The 9,690-nt window shown below is 44.2% G+C and overlaps 1 protein-coding gene across 4 annotated transcripts in view; it reads left to right on the top strand.

The window, feature by feature from the left end:
• Window positions 1–388: 388 nt before the first annotated feature.
• Window positions 389–9,690, top strand: part of MCF2L (MCF.2 cell line derived transforming sequence like) — a 156,304-nt gene continuing 147,002 nt past the window's right edge. The window contains exon 1 of one of the 4 annotated variants that reach the window (XM_027884620.1): window positions 389–445. The gene's annotated coding sequence lies outside the window, so the exon portion shown is untranslated. The remainder of the gene's footprint in view (window positions 446–9,690) is intronic. The other 3 variants (XM_027884622.1, XM_027884625.1, XM_027884628.1) reach the window with 3 other exon arrangements.

The following is a 9,690-nucleotide window of genomic DNA, read 5'->3' as shown; positions in this document are numbered from 1 at the left end:
GGACGTGCGAAGCCCCTAACTCCAGCAATCCCTACCTGGTGAGCACCTGCCCTTTGCGAGCCGCTGCGAGGAGGCGGCGGTGCCTCCCGGCAGTTCCAGGTGCTCGAGGGAAGCGCGGCCAGCGCGCCCGGGGCGGGGAGGAGCGCTCAGCTCCGCTCCGCTCCCTCGCCCGGCCACACAAAGGGCCTCTGGCCGCCTTCCCCGGGAGCACGCACGGGGTGAGGGATGCCGGTGCCGGGGCGCGGATCGGAGCCCTGACAAAAGGCAGCCCCTCGCCACCGCCCCCCTGCCCGCGGGCGGGGCCCCGCGAACCTCCCCCCGCTGCATCCCATCCCGTTCCCTCCCATATCCCGCCGGGCCCGGGGGAGGTGCTGCCCCACTCGCCGGGGCGAGCTGCTGAGCGCCGGCGGCAGCGGCCACCTGGTCCTCCGGGCAGGGCGCCGAGGTGAGTGGGAGCGACTCGTGGCCCGCGGGCAGCCCCGCACCGCCCGCCTGGCCCCGCCCGGCCCCGCTCGGCCCCGGGCAAGGCGGGGGAGCCCCGGGCAGGACGGGCCGCGCCGCCGGGTCACTGCGGGCGTGTCGGGGCGGCTGCACCGCCGCTCACCGGGGCTGCTCGGCGGGGGCTCATCGGGCGGTGTTTCTCTTCCTTCCTCTTTATTTAGCCCCCCTCAGTTTCGGTGGCGGTAGATCCGGGCTGGGGGAGGAAGGCAAACAAAGGCAAGTACGGTAACCTGCCTGAGAACGAGCGGATAAACAACAAACGGGGCGGTCGCCACGGGATGCCCTCTGCTCCTGGGGCCGTGGGGGCGGCCAGGGCTGCCCCGCCGAGCCCGCCCTGCGCTGTGACGGTGCGAGCAGGGCTTGTGCAGCTGGGGCTGTGGGAGCAAACTCGACAGCATCCCCGAATCAGTGAAACAAAGCGGTCCCCTGGTGTGAAGAGGTGGGGTTGGCTGGTGTTACCTGCAATGGTTAATCACACAGACTGTAAAATAGGATGCTTCTGCCGCCTGTAGTGTTTATTTACCTTTTGCATTTCACTGGGGCTACTGGGACTGGACTCTTAAAATAAATTTGCCAGCTGTGTTGTCTGTAGATTTGATCGTTTTGTTTTGAGTGTTCTGGTTTTGGTTTGTTTTGGTTTTTGTTTGGTGGTTTGTTCCTTTTTATCTACAAAAGGAAGAAGATTTAAGTCTTTGAAATGTAAAAAAAAAGAAAGAAAGGTTTGTTTAAAAATATTTTTATCCAAAACCCTTGAAAAGGAAATTAAAACTTCGATAGCCTTGCCAATGCCTACTGACTATTTGTTCTTGCAAACCCTTTATTTAATTTTTAAAGCCAGTTTGATTCAGTGATTTCAGAATGACTGAAAATGTGAATAGTAAAAGCTAAGAAAGAAAATAAAAGGAAATCAGATTTATTTTCTGAAAGATCTTCTGTAGTTGCCTTTTTATGACAGTTTTCAAGTGCTCTTTGGAGTTAATTAGTACACGTACGACTTTTCTGGCTTGGGGAGTGGAACAGTCAAATTAATGTTCAGTATCAGGGGCTGTGTTTATTGAATGTACTTATCCTTATTGGGTTAGCATGTTGAAAAATAAAGAATAGCATTTTAACATCTTGTCATTTTAGCAGGAGGGGGAAGGGAAAAAATTGATGTGAACACTGAATCAAGGAGGTGCTAAAGCACATGCCTAATAAAGGCACAGTGGTAGGTAGAGAATTGAGCATTGTTTTTGTACTTGATGTTGCATGTTATTTCTCATATTTTAGGCCTGGCTGCTACCACACAACCCTCTTATCCATTCTTATCCCTTCTGTAAGGAGTTCTGGATTGCATCCATGCGATTTTTTTCTGTTGAACTTTGTGATTTTTGTGTTTCAGATGGCTTCCAGAACTGATATGCTTCACTGATTTCAGACTGGACTATGCAAAAGTAATTACAGAAGTTGCATGGAAAGGCTTTTTGTTTTTGAATGACAAATAGGTCTGTAACTTGAAGGCAGCCATCTGTGTGCACTGTTGAGGCTTTGCTGGTGCTTCAAAATAGTTACCAGGTGTAATTGTCTTAAAACTTGAAATTTTGAATGCAGAGCTCCTTTCAAGATGAAAGTTGTTGTCAGTTGTTGTTTCTAACAAAACTACTCTGTTGGGTAAATCTATAACAACTTCATTAGGAAGTAGTCATCGTGGTGACTTAACAAGAAATTAAATCCCAGACAGATGGTAGGAGAACTTGTCTCTTCTTTCCTGAAGTGTCTTCTTTACCTTGCACTTCTGTGCGACAAATTTCTGCAGGCACAGGATACATTGGCAGCAGTGCTCTCCATCTCTGTAGACAGACAGTTAGGGAAGGTTTCTTGAGCCTTAGGAAACCTCAGCCATGCCTTTTTTCCCCCCCCATGTGTGTAATGGTAAAAGGCTGAATGCTGAAGCTGCAGGTCTTGAGGGCTTTTTATGGGTTATTACAAAATGCTTTTGATCTGCCACAATCGGGGGTTAGGAGGGAGGAGGAAGAGAAGGGACATGTGGAGTAGATGATCTGTGGGCCCTTTGAAACTGGACACCTATTATATGTTTGTCAGCAAGTCGGTGGGATGAAGTGACCCAAGTGATCTCTTGGAGACCTGTGTCCTCTAAGCTGAGCAAAGCACGTACTCCTGTTTTACGGTCACTGAACAAAGGCGCTGTCCTTGGAGCTTTCTGCAGAGAAAGGTCTTAGGCATTCCGAGTTCTCACTTCAGGAGAAACTGCTAATATTATGATGCTTGTTCCCATGATAAATAAATTAAAATTGAGCAAACCATGCATTCACTAACATTTGGAAAGTAGCATATATTTTTCTTCTTTCATCTGAATTAGTCTAGGAGTCGGAATTTGCATGCTTGGCCGTGGGTACCTTTGAGTTAAGCAAATGGTATTTGTGTAGCGTCTTCGTGCCAGTGGGCAGCATCTTGTGTTCGTCACAGCTTTGTGCATCCAGTAATAACACACTGGTGAGATGGGAGTTTGGGTTTATCATGACGACAACTTGTTCAAGGGGAGATTTTTCAGCCCCTTGAAATAAGGGGTCAAGTACAAAATCACCTCATTCTCCACAGAGTGCTGCATAGCACTATCAGCTTCTATGGTGTTAATCTAAAAATGAAACCTAGCTCTGGAGTCTGGGGAAAAATCCCTGAAATGTGTGAAATCTGAGTGGAAACAGATACAAATTGAACAGTTCTAGAGAGGTGTAAGGTGCTCTCCATGCCACTTCACCATGTTCAGACCAGTAGGATTGTTTGGTTTCTCATGGATGGATGGAGAAATGAGTGGGAAAGAAAACTTTGGGGTGTGTGGGCAGTATGAGGGGGCGGGAGGAGACGTTTAGATACCTAATTCCAAAAGGAATGTAGGTGGTTTGGTGGGAGTTTTAAAGACTAAAAAAATTCCACTTTTGCTAATAATGATCTCTAGGCAACTAGAATTCTGTAATATGGTGCTTTTTCCCACATTTACATCAACTCTGCTCAGACTCTGACTTTCTTTGTCTGTATTCACTGAAAATATGGAAGATCTTGCACTCAGCATTAGACATGAAATTTGTACAGAATGTACAGGAAGCTAGTTTTCAAATCCAATGCCATGTTAAAGTTGAAGGCCTCTGTTTTTTCCTGTGGTGGATCCAAAGGGAAAATAATGTATAAGGTCCAGCTTTCTGAAGGACTTCAGATGCAGGTCCAGTGAAGATGCTTGCAGCTGATGGGGCAGGAGGAGTAACTTCTGGCTTTGTCCATACCTCATTTCATTCCTGCAAGAAGCTGTTCCCTTGCCCTCAGGCTCTGCTCCAACAGTCTGTGGGCAGCTTGGTGGGCACTGGGCCTGTAGCTCTGAAAAGGGAGGGAGAACCTGGCTGAGTACTTTGAAATAATTCCTTCACCCATGTGCAGAGTGGTTGTAGGCAGGCAGGAAGGTTGCTCAAGTCTTGGGAACTCAGCTAAGCTCTCTGATGTATGTTTACCTTCTTACTTGTTTTGTTAAAGGTCTTAAAATATAAGGCCCAGTTCTGAGTTAAGTAACAAAGGATAAACTTTTCCTGTCTGCCTGCCCCAAGAGGAGAAAGGAAGACAGTGGAAAGACTTCATTTAAACTTGAAAGTGTTCCTCAAAAAGAAGTGGCTACCTCTAAGATGAAAAGTTGAATAGATAAGAAAGCACTTCTCTTATGAAACACATTTGACTTTTTTTCCTTTTGAAAAGGCTTCAGTTTATCTCTTGCTAGATGATAGTCTTGCAATTTCTTTGAAATTAGTATTTTCTACCTAAGTCTGTTGATGATTTCTAATGCTTTGTGAAAGGCTTTTAAATAAAAAATGAGACCATTTATCCTGAAGGACTGCTTAGTACTCAAGTTTAAATGTTGATCACAGTAAAGCTCCAAATGAGAAAATATTTACTCTTTAAATTGATTTTGGCTTAAAACATATGAGAGTATTCTACGTTCCCGTAGAGAGAGATGAGAATGGGGCTTTGTTGCTGATGATTTTTGGTCTTAATCTTTCTGAACAAAATGTGAAAGGATTGGGGGAGGGGCAAGAGTAGAAATAGAATATCTCCATAGGCAGAACTTAAGTATTTTAATAGGCTCTACGAAAATCCTGAAATGCTTTATTGTTTTTGTTATGTGCTTCATGTTTTGTGGCACTCTGTCAGTAATGTATACAAAAGTGAGACTTTTCATGATACAAACTCGGGTTCATCCACAATTGCCTTGGACTCTCTCTGGAGTCAATGAGAGGGACTGATGAGCCCTCAGGATGCACATCTCTTTTACACCAGTGAATGCTGAAGTCACGTGGGTCAAGTAGGTTCTTAACTTAGACCCCTCATTTTCATGTTTGGCTTTGGATGGGAGAAACACAGGCTGTAATATGTGTCTTATGGATTTTGCAGTTTCCCCTTGTACTGGGCAATGGAGAGAATGACCGGCCAATATTGCAAAGCCTAAAATTTGGAAAGAATGCTGCAGACCAGAACATGTGCACTTAAAATAGGGTTCTAATCAGTGCAATATTGACAGGTTTCGATACCATTCAGTGTATTTTAATCCATTCTAAAATAAAGAAATGTTCATTAATACAGATGCTCAGTCCAGTTCTCCTGCAGAGACCTGTAGGGTACATGGATGAGCTCTTACTTCAGGAGGTGGAACTCCACTGTCTCTATGGATGTGGGTGTGCTGAGCTTGGTGAAATACTGTGTTTAAGCCTGCTTCTTCAGGCCAGATATTAAGCAGTTTTTCTTTAAGAACACTGGAATAAAGTGTCATCATGTATATGGAAAATAAGGGTGTGAAATCTCAGTAGGTGCTAAATGTGGACCAGTTTTCCCCTCGCAAATACATTTTATTTCCCAGTGACTTAAATGGAGCAATGACAAAAGCATGGTAAAATGCTGCAGTGATTGAATGCTGAGTGAGGTAATTCACAAGCAATCTGAAAATATCAGACAAATGTTCTTCAAAACCAGATGTTTTGTTACACCTGATGTTTGTGTTACACCTGACTAGAAATAATTCCCTGCTTAAATAACCAGGGGAATAGCGAATAGATTCAGGGTGATGGGCACCCAAGTAGTTGGGTTTAACTGCAAGGGTGAAGTGGCTGCAGAGTATGGATTTAAGTTTCTGAGATAGCTGTGTGCTTTACGTAATCTGGCTACATTTGAAGATAATTATTAACTACTGCCTTTGCAGTGTTGTTCTTGAATTAAAGGGGGATTTTGTAAGCGAAACTGAGATAAATTCAGTGAAGAATGTGTGCAAAGTGATTGAAATAGAAGTTTCAAAAACTGCTCTTTTGTCTGAATTTCATAAGCAGTGGTTTAGAAAGTATTTGCATCTTAATTAAGGAGTAATGTGGAGTTAAGAATTAAGTCAAGGATATTAAGAATATAATTATATAGCCTTTATATTGCATATTAATATGTTATTGATCCTGTATGTAATTACAGTTTCAAAGCTAAGGTGTCATCCACCTAACATGCTGCCAGACCTTGCAGACAAAGCACATAGCATACCTAATAGATATCAGAAGAGCAGGCAACTATTTGCTATAAATGGGGGGAAATGGTGACCCCTGCCCAATGTACCCTGTGGCAATAACTGGCACCACAGGAGGAGAACACTGCTTTTGCATGAGGACTTGAATTCACAGTGACCTGTTGTACCTGCTGTGTTCTTGGAGACTTCCCCTCCTTCCTAACCAAGAGCTGAGCCAAATCTGTAACGTAACTGTGCCTGGTTTTGTACAGTGGTTCCTGCCAAGTCCTACACGTTCCTGTTTGTTTTGCACTGAACTGACTGCTGGTAACAGACTCTACCGCCTGTCTCTGACCTGGCAACAAACCTGGACCCTCCAGGGAGTCCAGTCAGGAGTGAATGGATCCAGAGCCAGGACTCAAGGCAGGGATGTGATATAAGCCTGCCCACGTGACAGGGTTGTAGACAAGCATGCCAGTGGTGGAGCTGAAGAACAGACTAAAGGCATTGGGCTGAGCTTAGGTGCAGCTCTTGGACTGAGCTTAGGTGCAGCTCTTGGGCCCATGGATAGAGGTCCTGGCTGCAGCGAAGGCTACCAGTGCCTTTATGTCCTGACAAATGGATCCAAATTCTGCCCTTGCTTTTCCTCGGGTGTTTCACCAACTTTGATGTCTGCAGTCTGGTTTAAAACAAACAGAAAGCTCCAAATTCTCAAGCAGTATTGGTTTTAGCATGCAAAACTGCAGTTCAGGAGCATTTGTTTAGACTTTTAAGTTTCAAAGGGAGATTTCATTTTTGAGCTTTTTTCTTGATACATCAGTCCAGTTTTCATGCTGATTGAGGGTATTAATTTATCTTTGAATGCTCTGGAATAATGAGAAAAGCTACTTATGTCTGCAGTATCCTTGCAGTGATCCAAGTGGAGATATATCCATCAGGGATGCTTTGACCATGTGGAACATTTTATATTAGCTCTTAATAGAGTAAATTTGGGTTGTTTGGGGTCATCCCCCTCCTTTTTTATGTTTTCTTTTTTATAGGCAATCTTGGTCAAGTAATTTTGTGAATGTCTGTGCAAATTGCCTCTTCTTGAAAGTGTGAAAAACATACCTAGTGATTATATCTCAGCCCTCCCATATTTTTTCCCCCAATTTTTTTGCCTCCTGAGTCTCTACTGTGTTGGCTTAAAAACTAAATTCACATTACTGCTCTTAAAATCAGGATGATGAGTGGATCAGAAAACTAGTTAAGGATTAAGGACATAAATTAAATCTGTGTCTTTAACTGCATGTTTGGATATAATTATTTCTGCTAATCTTCAGGAGTTTCCATTCCTTAAGGAAAGGCAATAAATTAAAAATTTATTCCTAGAGTAATTTGCTGATCCAGCTGCTTTGCAGTTCACCTTGCACAGGATCAAGGGGAAAAACTGATAGTGTCTGATAGTGTCTGGGATTCTTGTCTCTTTCAGAGGAGATTTCCCCATCTCTGCCCCAATTCTTGCGGCAAAAAGGAATTTTGAGCTAGAAAACTTCAAACTTTACTAAGTGGCTTCAAGAAGTAAAACCTATTTAATGTCTCAGGTGTAAGGGTAATTGAAAGAATTCTCCCTGCTTCCACAGAACTAAAAACCAAAAAAACTGGAGTGCTATGACATGCCTTCTTGTTTAGAACCCTAGTGCTGCTTACGTGCCTGCGTGTGCCCGCCCGTGTCTGTCATTGCATGTGGCACGCCAGGCAGTTGCAGAGGCAGATGCAGCTTAAACCTCTGAACTATTTGCTACATACATTATTTACAAGCAGTATGTGCATTAGTACAGCTGTAAGTGTTTGCTGCTGTGTGTGAATATGTGCACTGAACCTGTCAGGTCCAGCAGCTAGAGAAAGAGTTGAGAGGTTTGCGTTTAAGTGCGTTACCATCCTCTGACAAACGCTGCAAAACCCAGAACTCTGCAAATAGGTAAAGGGAGAACTGAGGAAACTGGCAGTATATTGGCTAAAGAAGATACACCTTGCTGTAATTCTTGAAGAGTGTTTTATCTGGAAATCTCTTCTGTTGAAGTAGTATAGTAAGTGCCAGAGACAGCACTTCACTCTTCGTGGGTGACTCTTGGGAGATCTGGGGCTAAATAACGTGGGTGTCTTTTTTTGCCTGTCTCTTTTCAAACAGATAACCCTTTTATATTAAGAATGCTTTTTAAATGGACTTTACTATGTTCAAGTCTATAAAAATGACACCTTTAAATGTATTATAGAGAGTGCTGACTTGTATCATTGCTAATATCCATCACTCTGGAGTGATACTTTTACTCAAGTTAATCAGCAGCTAGAAACAGAGATACATGAGAAACACTTGAATTTAGATGTTTGCAGGACGAAGAGAGATTGTGCATCTCTTTCTTACCCAAAAAGCATGAACTTAGCCCAGGGAGATAAACATCTCCTCTTCTTGGGCCTGGTGTTTTCCAGATAGGCTTGGAAAAGCATGTGAGGTCCCCTGTACTTGGAGGTTTTGGCTGTTATTTTTATTGCCTGTATACCTTCTGGAGGAGAGTGGGAACAAACCCAACTCTGGATGTGGTGTAAATTCCTAAAGAAATTACACTGTACTTGCTAGTACAGTGGAAGCAAGGACAGGTATCCTGGGAAGAGTTTAGGAATGCAATCTGCTTGTATAGGGATGGGCTGAGGAAGACCAAGGCAAAGCTGAAGGCAAGGGATGCAATGAATAACAAGAAGGGCTTCTACAGGTATGTCAGCTAAAAAAGGAAAGTCCAAGAAAGTGTACCCCCACTGAAAAGCAAGGCTGGCAGACTGGTAACAATGGATGAGGGGAAGGCTGAGGTACTCAGTCCTCACTGTCAACCCCTCTTCCCACACCTCTCGAGTAGATGGACTGACTGAAAGATGGTGTCCAGGGAAGCAAAGTCCCTCCCACTGTAGGAGAAGATCATGTTTGTGACCACCTGAGGAACTTGAATGTATGGGACCTGATGAGATGCATTTCAGAATTCTGAGGGAATTGGCTGATGTTGTTCCCAAGCCACTTTCCATGATATTTGAAGTCATGGCAGTCAGGTGCAGTCCCAGGTGACAGGAAAAGATGAAACATTGTACCTATCTTCAAAAAGGGTAAAAAGGAGGACACTGTGAACTACCAACCTGTCAGCCTCACCTCTGTGCCTGGAAAGACCGTGGAACAGATCCTCCTAGAAGCAATGCTGAAGCTCATGGAGGACAGGGAGGTAATTTGGGACAGCCAGCACGACTTTACCAAGGGCAAGTCCTACCTGGCCAACCTAGGGGCCTTCTATAATGGAGTGAACACATCAGTGGACAAGGGAATGGTACAGATGTCATTAATCTGGACTTCTGTAAAGTCTTTGACACAGTCCCCCACAACTTCCTTCTCTCTAAATTGGAGAGAGATGGATTTGGTGACTGTTAAGTAGATAAGGAACTGGGAGGGTAGTGATCAATCACATCAGAGTCCTGATGGACATCAGTGACAAGTTGTGTCCCTCAGGGGTCTGTACTGGGACAAGTGTTATTTAATACCGTCACTAATGACATAGACAAAGGGATCGCAGATTCCTTCCTCAGCAGATTTGCAGATGACACCCGGCTGAGTGGTGCAGCTGACACACCTGAAAGACAGGATGCCATCTAGA

This window comes from Empidonax traillii, unplaced genomic scaffold (assembly GCF_003031625.1).
Source record: "Empidonax traillii isolate 1590-97213 ecotype Southwest subspecies unplaced genomic scaffold, ASM303162v1 scaffold151:size923898, whole genome shotgun sequence".
Taxonomy (NCBI): domain Eukaryota; kingdom Metazoa; phylum Chordata; class Aves; order Passeriformes; family Tyrannidae; genus Empidonax; species Empidonax traillii.
The sequence above is the reverse complement of the archived record's forward strand: the minus strand, read 5'-3'. Positions and strand labels throughout refer to the sequence as shown.